This window comes from Equus przewalskii, chromosome 3, assembly GCF_037783145.1.
Source record: "Equus przewalskii isolate Varuska chromosome 3, EquPr2, whole genome shotgun sequence".
Taxonomy (NCBI): Eukaryota; Metazoa; Chordata; class Mammalia; order Perissodactyla; family Equidae; genus Equus; species Equus przewalskii.
In genome coordinates this window covers 27,726,324-27,744,813 of record NC_091833.1, presented here as the reverse complement: position 1 = coordinate 27,744,813, position 18,490 = coordinate 27,726,324, and the positions used below count along the sequence as shown (strand labels likewise).

General features: G+C 44.4%; 1 pseudogene; it reads right to left on the bottom strand.

Annotated features, from left to right (window-relative positions):
- LOC103552475 (large ribosomal subunit protein uL23-like) overlaps positions 1–17,248 on the bottom strand; it is a 30,330-nt pseudogene extending 13,082 nt beyond the window's left edge.
- Positions 17,249–18,490: the final 1,242 nt, after the last annotated feature.

The following is an 18,490-nucleotide window of genomic DNA, read 5'->3' as shown; positions in this document are numbered from 1 at the left end:
TAGCTTATAGAGCTATTGTAAAGATTGGCTGAGATAAGAAAAACATTAACTGACTTCTATCTAGTGTGTACACAGTTTACAAAGTGATTATATCCACTTTATCTCACTGAAACTCGTGATGGTCCTATGAAGTCAGTCTTCCCCGCTGATGATGGAGACAGGAGCTGAGGTAGCAGAGTTACATGGCTTGAGAAGGTTGCATCACAGCAGAGCTAGTGCGTAAACAAAGGTCTGGACCACAAACCCAGAACTGAACTAAAATCAAGGCGCTATGTCAATGTGCTATTTCTTGGCATCACTTTAGCTAAGACTGCTGGCTGGGTTATGTTACAGAGACTAGAAGAGACAAGGGAGAAACTGCCTATATTCTGATTGCCCAGATAACAATTATACATGCAAAGAGCAACAATTACTTTAAAACGAAAACTGTGAGGTCATTGAAAATGCATTTCCTTAGCAGTGACATTAGAGAAAGTGTCAGTTTTGGTGTGTCAAATATTTCTAACTCATTAAATTCACTCATCTTAATTTATGAACCTGATTAACTTCATTCACTTATTTTTTTCTGGGTCATTATTTTGTTTCCTCTGCTTAGGCTTATGCAAGAGAAGAATATTTAGAAAAGTATTTGCATTCCTTACATATTCCATGAATAAAGAAAGGGAGTCAATTGGATAGTTTAGGTTTCTGTTAATAAAATTGTCTGCTATTATACCCTGAAAGGCTGGATGGGTTTTCGCTGAGTTTGGAGGGCACGTCTAAGATGGTAGGACTTAACATATAGGGTGTGTTGGGCATAGTAAATCGATCTTTGGGTGCCAAAGGTGGGAGCCCCTCCTAAAGAAGGTCACACATCTTCCAGAGTAGCTGAACAAGAAGAACATTCTGGGGCCAGGAAAGATAAGCCCTATTTACTAGATTCATTAGGCAGAGAAAACAAAGTGCTCTCAAATATGAGCCCCAACCCGAAGTCAGAAGGTCAGACCCTCCGAACTGTCAATGCTGATTTGGGATCCGGTTGATTCTCATAGAGCAGCTCCAGGTGGAGAGCCTGAGAACAAGGTCGGTCCTTAACAAAGGTGTTGTAGGTTGGGTTCCCCAAGAACAGACCTGGATACAAGGATTGGAGTGCAAGCAGCTTGTTTGGGAAGTGGTGTCAGATGCACCGGTAGGAAAAAGGGCAAGTTTGACAGGAGAGACAAGGAGGCCTAAGGCTGCCTGAGTGTGTAGGTGACTGATGTGGGCAGTTGGGGCTCAGTCCAACTGCAGATCTCTGTGACACTGCGTAAAACACACTTCAGAGTAATCCCACCCAGGGGCAAGGAAACTGGAAGGTATTTAGCCTCCAACTCCTGTCTGTCATGGCTATTCCAAGGGTGTTAAGATCCTGGCCCTTCTGACCCACCTGGAAGAGTCTGGAGAAGGCCCTCGGGCAGGGAATCACGGATACTTACAGCTAAAAACCCTTGGCTTGACTGATCACTTGCGGAGATTCCTACAACCCAGAAGGCTGTGTCAAGAGTAAGATTGAATGTGATAATAATGACGATTCACTGGTAACGCGGCAATACTCATGTACTAGGTGCCTATCACGCATCTGTTGCCATAGAAGGTCTGTTATGCATCTCCTTTAACCCACACAAGAACCCCATGTTGAAGGTATTATGATCCATATTTCACACATGAGGAATGGGAGAGTCAGAAAACTTGCGTAACTGGCCTGAGGTCACACAGTTGGCAAAGGAAAGCCAGAATCCGAACCCAGGTCTTTGACTGTAGGACATACTCTCTCCACAGAACAGGAAGTAATCGATTTGTTTAATGGATGAATCGAATATACATAAAGAGTTCTTTCAACTCTGACACTTTAGGTGGTATTTTCGTTGACTTGTGTCTGTTTTGCACATTGTCTGAAACGGCGCCCGTCACCTGCCTCTCTCGCTTCCGTGTGAAGCTGAAGTGTGTTCTATAATAAAATAAGGATACTTTTTTGTCCCAGATGAGCATGTTTGTACCTTTTGTGTGTACATAAAGCCTCAGAAAATTCACACTGGAAATTTGGGGCAGGTCAAAGGGGCTCAGACACGCTATCATTGACTCACGACAGGAAAACAGTTTCCCTCTACCACACCTTCCTGCCTTCGAGTGAAGAGAATGTGCTCAACTTAGCTTCACGTAATATCTAGTTATTTTCTGGGCTGGTTCACAACAAATGTTATCAAAGTTTAAAAAAATATGTTGGGCTTCCGACAAGGTTTGAACTATACAGATGTTAGTGGGATAGGAAGTACAAGATAACCTATTTCCTACCACAGGAAGCTTCTGCTACTCAGTGGGTTCATGGTTGACAGAAAGAAAAGCAAAATAAATAAATAAAGAGGGTTGGAAACGCTACGAAACTGCGTTTCCCAATGCAATCACACTGAGATGCTCAGGTAACCTTGTCAGAGGAAGAAGGATTCTCCAGAGGGATTCAGCTTTTAATCTCTAAGAGTTTCAGCCAGCAGAACACAGGGTTCATCTACTTGAAGTCGTCAACCATTAGAATTTGGAATAGTTAAGATTTGCCATGCGGTAAATATAGCAACTTCTTTGTTTAGATCCCCACCCCCACCCCTGCCCAAGTTCCAAGAGGGAAACCAAAGCCCTTTTTTCAAATGGATCAATGTCTGAAATATTGGCTTCTCTTTCTGAAGAACGCGGTTTGGAGCCTGTTTGTCCGACTCTGTAGTTCAAATTAATTTCACCCTTCAGGGATTCGTAGGCATGTTGACAGATTCAATGACAAAATGGAGTTTTATTGGAAAGGGTGTTAGTCGGGGACGCAAAGGGCTCAGGGGATAATTTGGTAATGGGCTATGGAGACTTTCTTCCTAGGTCACTGGTTCAAATCTAGAACCTGCTTGGCAGTGATTGAAAATCATTACCACTTGACAGCTGCTGACAGGTGGCCAGTAACATGTTGGTACCCTATCCTAGCCACCCTTTCTAGACAAAACAACCATGACGGGAGGGACACCACGGATTAAATGACAACACAGGAGCTAAATGACCAGCTTTCTTTCTCAACTGCTTGTTAAACTTAACAGGTTGAATATTTTTATCAGTTTAACAGATAATAGCTCACCAGAAGTTTCCAATGCCTACCTCTCTTTTTTTTTCTTTTGCTGTCTTGGTATGCACACGTCAGTTATTTATTTGTACCTGAATCGTGAATTTTTTTTTTTTTCTGTTGCTGAGGAAGTTGCACCATGAGCTAATACCCTGCCAATGTTCCTCTATTTTTCAGTATGTCGGTCTGGCTCAGCATGGCTGCTAACAGAGTGATGCAGGTCTGTGCCTGGGAACCAACCCGGGCCACCAAAGCAGAGCATGCTGAAATTAGCCACTAGGCCACCGGGGCTGGCCCATGAATTTCTTTTTAATTGAGGCATAATTGACATATAAAATTCTATTAGTTTCAGGTGTACAACATAATGATTCAATATTTATGTATGTTGCAAAATGATCACCACAAGAAGTCTACTCATCATACAAATTTTTTTTTATTGAAATGAGAACTTTTAAGATCTACTATCTTAGTAATCTTCAAATAAGCAATACAATATTTTCAATTATAGTCACCATCCTGCACTTTAGGTCCCCATGGCTTATTTATTTTATAACTGGAAGTTTGTACCTTTTGACCCCCTTCACTCATTTCACCCCTCCTCCAACCCTGCCTCTGGCAACCACCAACTGTTCTCTGTATCTATGAGCTTGAGTTTTGCTTTTTGTGAGAGTCTACATATATGTGAGATTGTATGGTATTTGTCTTTCTCTGCCTGACTTATTTCACTTAGCATAACACCCTCAAGGTCCATCCATGTTGTGACAAATGGTAAGATTTCATTCTTTTTTATGGCTGAATCATATTCTATTGTACAAATGTACCCCATTTTCTTTATCCATTCTTCCACTGATGGATACTTAGGCTCTTTGCATCCCAATGCCTACCTCTTAATAGGGGTGAATTCTGATTAAAACTGGGGGGTGGGGGGGGGAATGGGATACAATGAGAAATGAAGGATGAAAAATTTACTGCAAAACCTCATGTCACTCAGCTAGAACATCTACATGTTTACATTAAAAAAAGACCACAAATTTTAAAAGGCCAGAATTGGCATCAAGAAAACACACAGGAACAAACCCAAAATAGAATGGCTGCAGGAAGAAATTTGGCAGATTTCCATCTGAAGGGCCTTTAAGAGACACACAGGCAAGGAGCTGCGTAGGACCCATTACGAGAAGGTTGGCGCCATATTAATTTTGGCACCGCTGTTCTCAGCTGGAACCCAGTCACCGGATCGCATCTCCACAGGAGTCCATCCTTAATGCAGGCTGGGCCAAGATAATGAGAACTTGATTCTAAGCAAGGGAATTTCCTTATTTCAATGGGCTTAAGCCAAAACCTTTAAAATTATTTTAATGTCATTTTTCTTTTTAATGGGACATGTAAGTACTAGGAAAATTATAGGCATTAAAAGGGTTTCTTTGGACTTTCTTTTTTTTTCTTTTGCTAATTGCCTTTTAGAGAGTAGAACTTTTAACTCATTCTGAATGTTTCCCTCTGATATGAGGAAGCCTGACCCAAACTTCACATTCAGAGGTAAGTCCTCACATTTCTCCCTAAAAAAAACATTCAAGATACTCACTAGTTTGAGCTCAACATGTGTTCTTCCTCCTTAGATGATAAACCACTGATTTCCAGAGAGGTGACAAGATTTATCCACAGCTGTGGGCCAAAGGAAAGACTGTGTTACAACCGCATGAGAGATACGTGTGTTAAGCCATCTGACTGACTACTTTGCACAAAGCCCCATAACCCGCCCATCTAAATGAGCATTGCGCCATTCAAAGCACACCTGTCTGAGACTGATGATTTTAAATGTGGGTTACTGCCTTACATTTTCCTGCAACGATGCTACAAACAACCCCCCAAATCTAAGTGGCTTGCAACCAAAAGCGTTTTTTCTCTCGCTCCCAGGTCTGCATGTTGGCTGTGACTTAGCTGGCCTTGGTCGGAGGCTCCACATGCCTCTCATTTTAGAACCCAGGCTGTAGAGGCAACACCCAGAGAATGTTCTTCCTATCATGGAGGGCAGGAGCTCAAGAAAGGTGAGCAGAACCAGGCAGAGCCTCTTACAGCCTTGAATTGAACTGGGACATGATCACATCTGATCACATCCCATTGGCCAAGACACATGACCAAGCCCAAAGGGGGACGATGGGTCAAGGGAGAAAGAATATTTGTTGATCATTAATACAACCTACCACTGTCACAGAATGTAAAACCCTCTGCTGTGCAGGTGATATTCTTTTGTTGACCTAGCACATATTTGTCTTTGTCTGTCTAACTTATTTCACATAGCCTAATGCAACTGTGCATTCTGCTTCTACACTCATCTTATATGGCCTCACTAGAGGGCCACTGGAATTCCTGCCAAAACTCCTGTCTGGACATTGGGTGTCTTAGGGGTTGGAGTCGCATGCATGTGGTTGATGTCGGTGTTATTGGCATGATTGCTGTATTTTTTAGGTTATGGTGCTCCTGAGGGCTGGAGGACATCTGTCCAGCGCACAGCACCAAGAAATGGGATGACACAGGTGGTAGGATTCCCTTCCTCCAACTCTTAGTCCAAAGTCATCTACTCCAAGAAGACTTCAGCCATCCAGGAGTCACCTTTTCCTCCTTTGATGTTCATGGGTGGGTTTTCTCCATGGTGTCTCTGTTTCCTATACATATGTCACCTCTCCTGCTAGTTGGGAAATTGTAGCGGGCTCTGTCTATTCGACTTGGGACATAGTATAGGGTGGTGCTTATGGGCAGAGTATTGAAGCTCTGCCACGTTTCTGCCACCTTTCTGCAGGCAGGTAATCTTACGTGCTGAGCCCCACGTTCCTCCTTTCAAAATGTCATTTAGTCTGTTTCTGTAAGAAATGCCATTGGGATTGTGATAGGATTGCAGTGAAGTTGTGGGTCAATTTGGGGACTATGGACATTTTGACAATATTAAGTCTTGCAATCCTTGAACAAGGGATGTCTTGCCATTTGCATGTTCTTTAATTTCTTTCATCAATGTTTTGTAGTTGTCAGTGTACAAGTCTTTCACATCTTTAGTTTATTCCTAAGTATTTTATTCTTTCTGATCCTCTTGTAAGTGGGATTGCTTTCTTAACTCCACTATCGGACAGTTCGTAATTAGTGAATAGAAAAGTAACTGATTTTCATATGTTGATTTTATATCCTACAGCTTTGCTGAAGTTGTTTATTAGTTCGAATGGTTTTTTGTGGAGTCTTTAGGATTTTGAAAAAATAGTTATAAAATTCATACGGAACCATAGTAAGTCCCCCAAATTGTTCCATAAATTTAACAAAATTTGAACAAAAATGTCTAAGGAAACATCACCAACGTTGACAAAATTATTCTAAAATTTATTGGGAAAACTAAAGTACTGAGGAGGCATTTTAAATCAAGTGGAAAGGATGGATGATTCAGTAAAAGGCCCTGGAATATTGGCATCCAAATGAGAGGAAGACTAATTTAGATCTGTTTCACACAATATACGATAACGAACTTCAGTTGGATTAACTATCTTAATTTGGAATGCAAAGTTTAACACGTCTTTTAAAAAGCAACAGACTAAATTTATGACCTTGGAATGGGAAAAGATTTCTTTAAGAAGATGTACAAAGCAAAATCCTTTGATGAAATTTTAAAAATATAATGCTTTTCAACAAAATGTTAATTTAGAAATCCCCACACTGAGAAGTATTATTTTTATATTACATACAGATATGCAAATAATTCTGACATAGTAATAAATAATAGATACACAGCCCAATACAGGGTGGAGGGAATGGCTAAAGGATAAAATAAAGGAAATTCAAAGAAGAAGACACCCAAGCATTTCACAAAAATATATCCATCATTTCCCTCATGGACTTAAAATATCTCCTCGGCTGTGTACCAGACACGCGTGTCTGTCTCTAGACTCTCTCTTCTGTTTCCTTGGTCTCCTGGGCCCCCCAAAAAAGTGGTCCTGCCACTTTATCACGATATCTTGATGCACTGAATCTGTGCTGTTCAATAGGGTAGTCACTCTCATATATGGTTATTTAACTTTAAATTAAAGTAAAAATTTAATTCTTCAGTCACATTAGCCACATTTCAAGTGCTCAGTAGCCATATGTGGCTAGTGGCTACCATATTGAACAGCATAGGTACAGAATAGTTCCTTGATAAAGTCTTACTAGACAGCACTGCTTAAATTTATAAATAAGTCTCAGTATCATTACAATAGAGCAAGTCTCCTTTCGTTCTTCATCATCTTTCAAATTGCTTTGCTTTACTGTTCCAAATAAATTTTCAGATAAGTAATTAGGAAAATGCAAATTAAAACAACAATGATATACCACTCTATAGCAACTAAAACGAATGTCGTGTACGTAACACAATGGATAAGTCTGAACATAATGAGAGCCATGAAAAGAGTTGCAGAGGGAGTACGTGTGTGTGTGTGCATGTGTGTGTGTGTGTGTGTGTGTAGGTGATGCTATGACACAAGTTAGGCAAATCTTAAATACACACACAAAAAACTGTTCTATTTATTGTTTTCGGATCTTAGTAATAGCTAATATTTACTAAGCATTTAATTTTTTCCAGGCTCCATTCCAGGCACTTTAAATGTATTAACATTTGACTCTTGCATGCAGGATTAATTTGCTATCCTCTTCCTTAGTTGACTGAAGCATAGAGAAGTTAAGCAACTTGCCCCAGGTTACTCAGCTATCTGATGCAGAATTGAAGCTTACAACCAGGCTGTCTGGCCTCCAAATCTGCATTCATACCACGGTGCTATCCTGGCCTGAGACCAAATGATACTCACTAGACATGTACGGGAATGTTTCTAGAAAGGGAGAAAATAGAAATGGGCCGTAGGGTTTTACCTTCTGTATAATGTGTGAAAGAGAGAGAGATTGAGAACGGGAAATCCGAAGAAAAGATAGGAGAAAATATTAACATCAGTCATATTAGGGTGGGGCATACATGGGTATCCGTCATTTTCTGCTTCAGTAAAACATAAAATAAGTTTTTAATTAATAAAGAAAAAACAGTGGGTACGTTGTTAGATGGAGTAAGGGTTCCGGTACTCTGATGATGTGCAATTTGCTAACCAGACTTCTGTGTTGCTAAAAGTTACCCCTTCTGATTGGCAGAGCATGATATGTAAGCCAAACGGTTTTGGGGGGGCAGTTGAGAGGGACACAAAGCCAGGGGACAGGAGAGATTGCTGGAGGGCTGACCGAAGGGAGAGGGCAGCCGCCGCAGGGAACGTGGAGCATTTCCGAAAATCAGGTGGATTTCAGAAAATCCTCTGGTGTTTGATGTAATGCCCCTTCCATTTCCCTGGGACAGCTTTCGTAAAATTCACATCCTCCACCTCTTCAGTGGTCAGATTACTTCTTCCTTCGGGCACTTGGAGGAGAGGCAAGACTGGTCTCAGAGGGACGTGGTGTCCGCGACGTACTGCCCCGGTGGGTGAAGATACACCCAGGTTACACGTAAAAGGCATCTCTTCTTGGCACCCAGAGGCATTTACCACGGCAGTTAGTGCTTGTAGCCAGCACTGCCGCCATGGAAGCCTCTTCTCCCCGGGCGCCTTCTGTCATCTGATTGGTCCAGCACCCAAACTTCACACCCATGTCATCATGCTCCAGTGGCAGAGCTGCCTGTTAGCCTCCCCACCCCAGCGTCCATGGCAGGGAGCCTCTCTGGCTGTCTCCCCGACGCCAGCTCGCATGTGGGCCTTCTTGCACAATTGCTGTCCTGGAAGCAGACAGATGGGAGTGGTAAGGTGGGGCCTACACAGGCAGGTCTGGGGCGGCTTCATCATGTGAATGGCACACACCTGCCAAATCCCCGGGAGAAGGGGAGTGGGATTCATCCAGGGGAGGGCAGGGAAGAGGGGAGGCAAAAGTCACAGCAGGAGGGAGGTCTTCACTCTATCCTCAGCCTGTAGCTGCTCTGCCCAAGGGATCTATCGCCCCTGCCCCTGGAGCCCCCTCCGCAGCCCATTCATGGCTTCTTTTCTGCCAGCTCATCAGTAATTAGGGGCCAGCAGGTTCTTAAGAAGAAACAAACTGTAAGTCGCAGTCTAGCTCTGGCTCTGCCATGGCCCCTCCTGGGGCACAAAAGGAGATTTCCAGATCTGGGATTGTGGTCAACCTGCACCTGCCTCCAGGCCAACAGCAGGCCTCTTACTGCTTTGCACAATGCAGACGTTGAGCTCCTGAGCTAAGCTTGCAGGAGGCAACACACTTATTTCCAAGCCAAAAAAGCTCCAGAGGAGAATGATAAAATACTGCTTTTTAAGGTATTTTGCAATTGAATTAAGCCCCATGAGCCTCACAGAGGAATGCACCATTGTGAAAGCTTCCACACAGTGGGGGCAGGGCTCCAGGGCCAGCTGAGAGGGGAAGGCACCTGTCACAATTCCTTCCTGCTGCTTTGGCCACCTGCTCCTAGATCCCTGTGCACCCACACCCAAAGCCTGCCTTGTGGAAGAGGCATGATAGGCTAATGGTTAACAACTGTCCCTGGGGTCAGATGGAACCGGGTTAGTGCCATCTTAGCCTTAGGTCCTCGGTGGTTAAGCTTTCTGAGCTTCAGTCTATTGATCAGAATGGAAACCTCACCTGCCTGGAAGAATTTCTAAAATTAGCCCTAGTGTTATCGAGCCCAGGTTCGTTTTTCTCTCCACCTGGAAAGCCAAACACGGAGACAAGGAGATTGTAGCAGAAAGGGTTTAACGACAAGGCAGCCAAGTGAGGAAGCAAGAGCATGAGATTCAAATCCGATTCCCCAAAAATAGGGACTCATGGGATATTTATGAGATAGGGGGCAAGGTGGTCTGCAGTGTGGAGGTGGGTGATTGGAGGTGAGGAGAGGTGAGGTCATTGATGATCTACGAAAGCGTGGTCAGATTCCATGCGTCTTCACAGGACGCTTGTTCACAAAATGGTGGTGTTGGCATGATCTGAGGGTGGATTTTTAGCCTCTTGATGTCAAACCGTTGCTTATTGGACATCTGTGCAGGTCCAGTTGAAGGGTTGGTGGTCTCAACTGGCCTGAAGTAGACAAGGGGTTCTAATTCCTGAAAAACAGCTCACACACCCATTACCATGGTGACCCAGGCTCCAGGGAGAAGTTATCTGTAGGAGCCCAGTGGGAGTCAGATAGCATGTTGCCTAAACAGCACAGTTAACAATGGGCAGGGGAACGACTGAAAGCTATAATCAGTAACTGCAAAAGGGAAAAAAAACTTTAGTTACTAGCTACCCAATCATCAATGGCTGTTTGCCAGTTTCACTAAAAGAGTATGTTCATGTGGCTAGCTTTTCTCATTAAGTATGTTGGGGACAATGACTTAAGCTATTTTCCTGTTCTCATAAGATTCTGCACATTATAAAGTCAATCATGGATTGTTAGCACCAGTTTATTTTAAATATATTTACTATTAATGAAATTGTCAAAGATATGTACATATGTGTGTTGTTGGGGTTTTTTTGAGAAAAATTATCCCTGAGCTAATATCCACTGCCAATCCTCCTCTTTTTGCTGAGGAAGACTGGCCCTGAACTAACATCTGTGCCCATCTTCCTCTATTTTATATGTGGGACACCTGCCAAAGCATGGCTTGATAAGTGGTGCATAGGTCCGCACTCAGGATCCAAACTGGCAAACCCTGGGCCACTGAAGCAGAGCACGCAAACTTAACTGCTATCCCACTGGGCCGGCCCCCAAATGTGTGTTTTTAAATCCTCATAGATGTATACACATGTATTTGTTTAAAGAGACATATATATCTTTCATTTATTCTTTGTTTTTCATTTACTTGTTTACTAATGCTACATAGTATGTATATGCTATACATACATATATATATAAAATAGCACTACGGCATAATGAATAAGGATGGGGCTCTGAGTAGACAGATCTGGGTCCCACTACTTCTAAAACATCTGAGCCTTGTGACCTCAAGCAAGTTAATTAACCTCTCTGAACCTGCTTTTGCTTATCTGGGGAGACAGTATTCAGAGTGGTTAAGCAGTTCTGCTCTGGAACCAGATTATTTGGGTGTGAATCCTAGGTCCACTACTCACTCATCTCTTTGTGCCTCAGTTTTCCCAGCTGTAAAACGGGAATAAGACTAGTCCCTACCTCATAATGAGGCTGTGAGGATTAAATGAGCTAATAGAAAGTCACGTAATACAAAGAACTTAAATGACTTCCCTAGACATAGTTAGGAAAATGATGATGGTAGAATCCTCCTTAGAGGGTTGTGGTAGGATGAGACGAGAAGATGCACCTAAAGCCCAAGCTCAGAGCCCGGCCCCCAGGTGCTGCATAAAGTGGGAGCTGTTGTTGCTGGTATTTCATGTCAGAGCAGGAGGCGGGGACAGCTGGACCGCACCCAGGCTAGGCTGCACACTCCCAGCACCCCAGGATCCACGGAGGGTCCTGCAGAACCAGGATCTCAGGATATGGGTGGGGGAGGTGGAGGGTGGGAAAGGAGGTGCTAATGTCCTGGGAGAAGGGACGGAGAAGACCAGGCTCTTGCAGGGAGAGAAGCTGCAGAGGCTGCATACACCACACGCTAGGAGGCTGAGCTGCCACTGTCCCCCGTCCAGGACCATTCTGCTAACCCTCCTCCTGCTGCCAAACAGAGCTCTTTGATCCACTGCCAGTCCTTGGGCAACGGAGGCGAGGTGTGCCGGGATTCAGGCGAGGCCCTCGGGTGAGGGCCTGCCGAGCCTGACAGCCAGCCGTGCTGGCGCAGGGCCAGGGGGAATGTCCCAGAAGGGTGGGGATGGGCTGGGCCGCCTGAGCCCTCATGCCCAGGAAGGCACAAGACATATCACAGAGGGGCTCCTGCTCAGGTGCTCAGACCCTCCTTGGTGGCCACAGGAGCTGGCACCAGAAGTGAGAGGAGCAGCTTCCCAGAAGCTGATAATGGTGCCCCTGCACAGGTCCTTATGCCCACGTAGGTCAGACCTCACCTTGCAAAGGTGAGAAAGCTAAAGCCAAGAGAGGCAAGAAAATGTTCCTGAAGTCACTGGAAAGTCCATGCCGAGGGAAGGTAGACCTTTCAGTCACCTCATCACAGGGTCCCTCAACCTTGGCATTGCGGGTCTTGGGGGCCTACTCATTCTTTGTGGGCAGGGGGTGTCCTGTGCATTGTAGGATTTTGAGCAGCACCCCTGGCCTCCACCCACTTGATGCCAAAAGCACTTCCTCCCCTGGTTGTGATGACCAAAAATGTCTGTAGACATTGCCAGGTGTCTCCTGGGGGTACTCGGCATGATTGAGAACCGCTCCCTGCCTTACATTACAAAGCACAGAGGTGGGGAGAAAAGAAGAAAGAAGCTGAAGAGAAAAGGGAGGGAAGCCCAGAGGAGAAGTGGGGAAGAGAGGAGAGGGGGGGAGAGAGAAAAAAGAAAGGATAGCCAGTGCAAGCCAGGGGCCTCCCTCTGATCTGGCCCCAAAGGGCAGGCTGTGGGAAAGACACACTTGGGAGCAGCTTCTTCCAGAAACGCCCAATATGGCGGCACTCTCCATCACATTAGGCCTTTCCCCAGGAGGTACTCTTTTGTCAGGATCTGTGCCAATGCTTGCAGTCCTCAGTTCCCCCAAATGTCCCTGCTGAGGGATGGTGACCACCACTGTGTCCTCTGGGGCTATGTATGTTTCCTTGGCCAAGTCCAAGTATCCAAGGTGGATGGTGCTGGATGCATCCAGGGTTTGAGCCTCTTGAGGGGCTTCTCCTCTGCAAGAACAGCTAAGCACAGGGATGCACACCCAGAGCACGGAGGAGAGGACAGACATTAGGACAAGCTTAAACCGAAAAAGTACAGGTTTATCTGAAATGCAAATTTAACTGGGCTTTCTGTATTTTTATTGGCTAAATCTGGCAACTCAGACCTGACTTCAGTAGCAGAAATGGGAAGAGAACTGATATTTCAAACTCATTCCCTAATCACACCTCTGCCAGGAAGGTCGCCAGCTTGGGCGGGCTGGTTTGACCATCCTGCCAAATGGCAGGGTGATTATATCCTTGGCCAGAAAGAGGCAAACAGAGAAAAATCCATCTCTTGGTTGACTTGATGCTGGACACACCTTCACTGAGGCCTGGGTCAGTGCTAACCATTCGCACGGGTTACTGGATTTCATGTTGTTGACTATCTGAGGAGTAAGACTTCCACTTCTGTTTCTCTTTGTGCGGATTCTCTCTGCAGCGATGCAGAAGCTGAGCCGGCCAGGGATCCAGCCCAGGGCCTCTGGCCACAAGACACAGAGCTGGACTCAACAATGGCTGACACAGACTTCACCACTCACTCACTGGAGGTTTTTAATTCTGCTCTTCGATCTCTGGATACTTTACAACGTTCCTGCTTCAAAAATGAGCACTCCATTGTGCCTGCTATCCCAGGTGAGTCAGAATCCAAAGGCGAACGTGGTTGGTGATAAGGGAGAAAGGACTTAGTCCAAGAAGCCCAGGTGAAAAGAGTTTGGGTTGGCGACACCCAGCACTGAGTCAGAATCCCAGCTCAGTCCTGTCTGTGGGACTTGGGGCAAGTAACATGCAATTGCTTGAGCTTCAGTTTCATTTGCTAAATAATTGGGATAATAATACACACACCATAGGGGTAGTTAGGATTTAATGAGAGAATGCATGAGAAGTAAGTACTCATCAATTGAGCTATTATCTACCTCAAAGGATTGTCGGAGAAATATAAAAGGGATATAAAGTAAAGAAATGTAGTAGATGCTTCATAAAAGGTAATTATGATCATCGTTACTAGCATCCTTTGGAACTGGTTACTCGCTTACCAAAAGCCACTCAAAATTCTGTTCCTTTTGCAGACGGGTTGGATAAACGACTTTGATAAACTAGCTTTTCACCTGGGAGACCTGGCTTGCTGATCCAACCCAGGTTAAAATGACTGAAAATCAATTTGATTTGAGAGCTGTGGAAAAAACAAAATTCATGTACGAACTGATGAGCAGCATAGGCCCTCAGTGTTGACACAAGGCGAGGCAGATATAGGGCCTGCTGTCCATGAGCTTGTCACCTGCTTCCTGTCCGGGGCCACCCACCTCACCACACATCACCCTTCGTAAGATGGGGGGTCTCCAGGGCCTGTAAGGTGCACACAGGAGCCCAGATACCAGAGCCTGACCTATTTCTCTGCTCCGGGGGCCTGGCCTTAGAGACCCCTCCCAAACCTGCAAACTCAAGAGCATTCTCTTCTGCCGTATAGCATGGTTAGTGACCACGAGAAAGGTGGAATGACTGGGACCTGAGAGCTGTGGCTGCTAGAAAGATCCAGGAAGGCCAAAAGTGATTTTGTCCACCTATCTCTTGCAAAGGACAGATGACTTCAGGCTCTGGTCCCTCCCTGCCTCACCACCACCAAATCCCTATTTCCAGGTCCCCATGCTGTTCCAGTCTCAAATGTTCCCATCTAGTCCATCAGCCCAACTCTTGAAATGACACAACCTCTGAGGTCACAGGCATAGGTCAGGCCACTTTGTGTTACCTTGGGAAAGACTCTTGGCCTCCTTGAGCCTCCATTTCCGTGTTTATCAAGTGGGGAGAATAAATCAGTGTTAGCCCTGCCTGCTTACGTTGTTGTATAAGAACCATGTGACATATTAAAGCCAAAAGGGCTTTGTGAACTGGGTGTGCCTTCGAATGGGAGTTGTGGAGTGTTCGCCGTGTGCTAGAACACTGTGAATGTTCTCCGTCTAAGAGGAGGGACATTACTCACTGACCTCATTCTTCTGGCCATTTTTCCATCTGTCCTGATTTTATTCCACCGACCACGGAAGAGGGGTGGGATTGTCACTGGGTCACTTCCACAGGAAACTGTTCTCCCTGAGTTTTTAGCATAAGTCACCCAGCACCCAAATTGAGGAATCAGGCTGCTTAGAGATCCTCCCTATGGGTTTATTTTAAACTAGCTGCTAAGAATAATCACTAATCATTATGAAAGAGAGAAATGCCATGGCTGCTTCGCGGGCCATATGGAGTTGCCCCCATAAGAAACAGCATCTTCTCAGACCGTGCCTGCCCCTGAACACATCTCCCTTGAGTTTTAGTTTCTCTCATTCTCTCTCTCCTCTTCATATGTCGTGAACTACTTTCCTAATCAATGAGCCTCACGGACCACATACTATTACCTCCAATTGAGCTACTCTGGAAGATGCTTGCCTATTTTTTTTTAAGTACAGCCCACATGGAACTCCTATAAAACACTTAACCTTCATTTTAAGCCAGATCTAAACATGTCCTCCAAGTTTGGTGCTTTCATATAGCAAAAACTGACTATGTGCCAGGCATTGTGCTAATATCTTGTTTAATCAACAATGTTGTCTCCAAGGGTTAGATACTATTATTATCCCATTTTATAGATGAGGAAAATGAGGCCAGGAGAGATTAAGCAATTTGCTCAGAACTAAGAGCTAAGAAGTAAGAGCCAAGATTCAAAGGAAGGCCTTTAAAACAGTTCCCACTAGGCCTGCGAATTAACTCACAACGCTTATATGTGGACAGAAGACCTACGAGCTGGTGCTGGGGTTGTCCTCATCTCACAGAGGAGGGGCAGCTCGGGAGCCTGCAGTGTGATGAGTTGGATAAAGAGAGATGAAAGATGCCCTTGGACCTCAGCATCTGGGAGGGGCCTGGGAGCTGCTGTGACCGAGCCTCGAGGCAACGGAAGAACACTCCATGTGTGTGATTATGCACAAGATTGTTTCATGAATTGCATAGCTCACCTGTCACAATATCTGCCTTCATGAGGTGTCTTTCATCTTGAATCCCCAAAGCAGGTGTAAAAGCTATAATTAATTGTAATGATTGTTGTGTTTTTTAATAGTCAGCTGCTATGATGTCCCTTTGACAGGTGAAGGTGCCGAGGCTTTGGGTCAGAGAGAGATACCCTAAATGTGGAGACCCAAGATAGAAACTAGCCAGACCTTCCCAGCTTTGGGAGCAGGACTCACTGCAAAGGCCTTGTAGCCTCACAGGAAGCCTTATTGTGTCATAAACAAAGAACTGCCGTGAACCCTAAAACTCTATCTCCTCCTGCCTTTAGGAGGAGTTCACATTTCTTTCTGGATGGAGGAAAGTGGTTGTTTCCAGGCATTTTAAAACACTTAGGTGTAAATGGTCCATTAAATTATAAAGGGAAAAAGGGATCAAGGTTCAGGATGCTACTGCAGCCCCCATCAACCTCACTTTGCTCATTGATAACACAAGGGCAGGAGTCATGAGAAATTCTAAATCACAATGATTTTGTATCCTTTTATGGGACGGTCAGTCAGGTGCAGCCATAAGAGGAGACAAGGAGAGGCTCAGGAGAATGAAGTTATTATACCCACAGGTGCTGGGAACAGGAGGCACAGCATGTCACGCAGGGCCACATGGAAAGACACCAGGGTGGCCAGGAGGCACCAGACAGAAGCAGGGTGAACGCTTAGATCACAGCCTTTTTGGGGTTTCTATGGGAAAAGCAAGGCAGGGCAGAGGAAACAGTTTAGGATGGATGAGTTTGAATAATTTCAGTGGGGTTTGGGCTCTAGGAGTGGTCTCTATTTGCCTGGTACCTGGCCCTGGGATGATTAAGGCAGAGGAATATGCCTCCTGGGGTGCATGGACCAGAGAGAGGAGGTCTGGCTATGAATTGGTTAGTTTGCATATCAAACACTTGCTACACCCTTTGCTTCCTCAAAAAATTGGTTAATCCAGAGAGGAACAGTCTCTTTCCAGCCCAAAAGGTTTTTTAAGATGTCAACACATTATAATATACAGAAAATAAAAAATATACATACAATACAACAACTAGCTTCCATAAAACACTGTGTGTGTGTGTGTGTGTGTGTGTGTGTGTGCGCGCGCGCGCGTGCGTGTGCTGGGTTGGGAAAGGTAGATTGAGGTTTGGGAAGAGAGTGGAGAGAAACATGAACTTCCTTACCTTCTCTTGGAGGAGTTCATAGGATCTCCCTGCGTGAGCATCTCTTCTCTTCTTCCCTTTGTGTTGACTCCAGTGACTATATGTTTGAGTCCAAGACAGTCTGAGATACAGAAATGATGACAGCCTCTGCCATCATAAGCTGCATAGAGAACACCTTTGGTTAGGCTTAGAGATCCCTTTGGATTCCTCTATTGTCTTGCCCTTTCATAGCATTCTAACGAACCTGGAATATTCTTCTAGTTCTATTCTTCAGATGTGATAATTCTAAAAATTTCTGTCACCATGACCACTCAATGTAGCTACTTGGATTCTCAGTGTAGCCCTGTGAGGTAAACAAGATTTGTCCAAAGGCATTATTAGTAAATGGAAGAGCCAGGATTCAAACCAAGGGCTTTCTTCTTCTAAAATTACCCCTCTGTGTGGGAGCAGGACAGAGATGAAGCTTGGCTGAGCAGCCATTTCTCAGGAAGTTGTGAAGTGGAAACTCACCTTTGGAAAATAACTTCTGCAGAAAGAAACGAGGTGGATCCTTGGAGCAGAATAATGAGAATCTTTTAATAATCAGAAGGTTCATCGTGGGAGTCGATCCATAGATGCCTAACCCCTCTTCAATTCAATTCCTAGGTATGTACTCTGGAAAAACTCTTATTCATGTGCACAGAAAACCTGGACAAAAATGCCATAGAGTCATATTTCTAAAAGCAAAATAACTACCCGGAAACCAGATAACTGACAATTACCCCATTACCATCAACAGAAGAATAAATAAATGGAATAGGACACTACATAGTGGAGAAAATAAGTGAGCTACGTACAGGTACAGGCACCAACATGGATGAGTCTTAGGAACATAATGATGAGAAGAAAAAAAAAATCATGTAAGATAATATGGAATATACTGACATTTTTACAAACCTGAAAAACAAGCCCCCCCAACCAACCCCCGTGCCTAGCTGAGGTGTAGCTACATAAGAAGCACAAATCTGAAGAAAAACAAGAGACTGATAAACCTAAAATTCATGATAGTGGTTACTCAATAAGGGAAAGAGAGGGGCCTTGGGAAGGAATGTTTACCAATCTTGGTTTATGGGTCTGAAGACATTGTTTTACAGGCATTTTATATTCAGTTTCATGACTAATGTATAGATTGCATATATAATTTTGTATGTCTCAAAAATACATATTTCAAGAGAGAAGCCTCCTAGCACAAACGGCCCAAAGGCAAACTGTTAGATTCAATGAAAGTAGATAAACATGAACTTCAAGAAAAATACAAGGAATGTGGTGTACTGGGGGAGAGGGGCCGCCCAGGAGGAGCTTGGGAAGAAAAGGAAAGTGAAGAAAAAGATTAAAGTAGGAAAGCTGGGAGAATAATCGTCTGTGGGTGTTGATTTTATTTCTCCTTTCTCC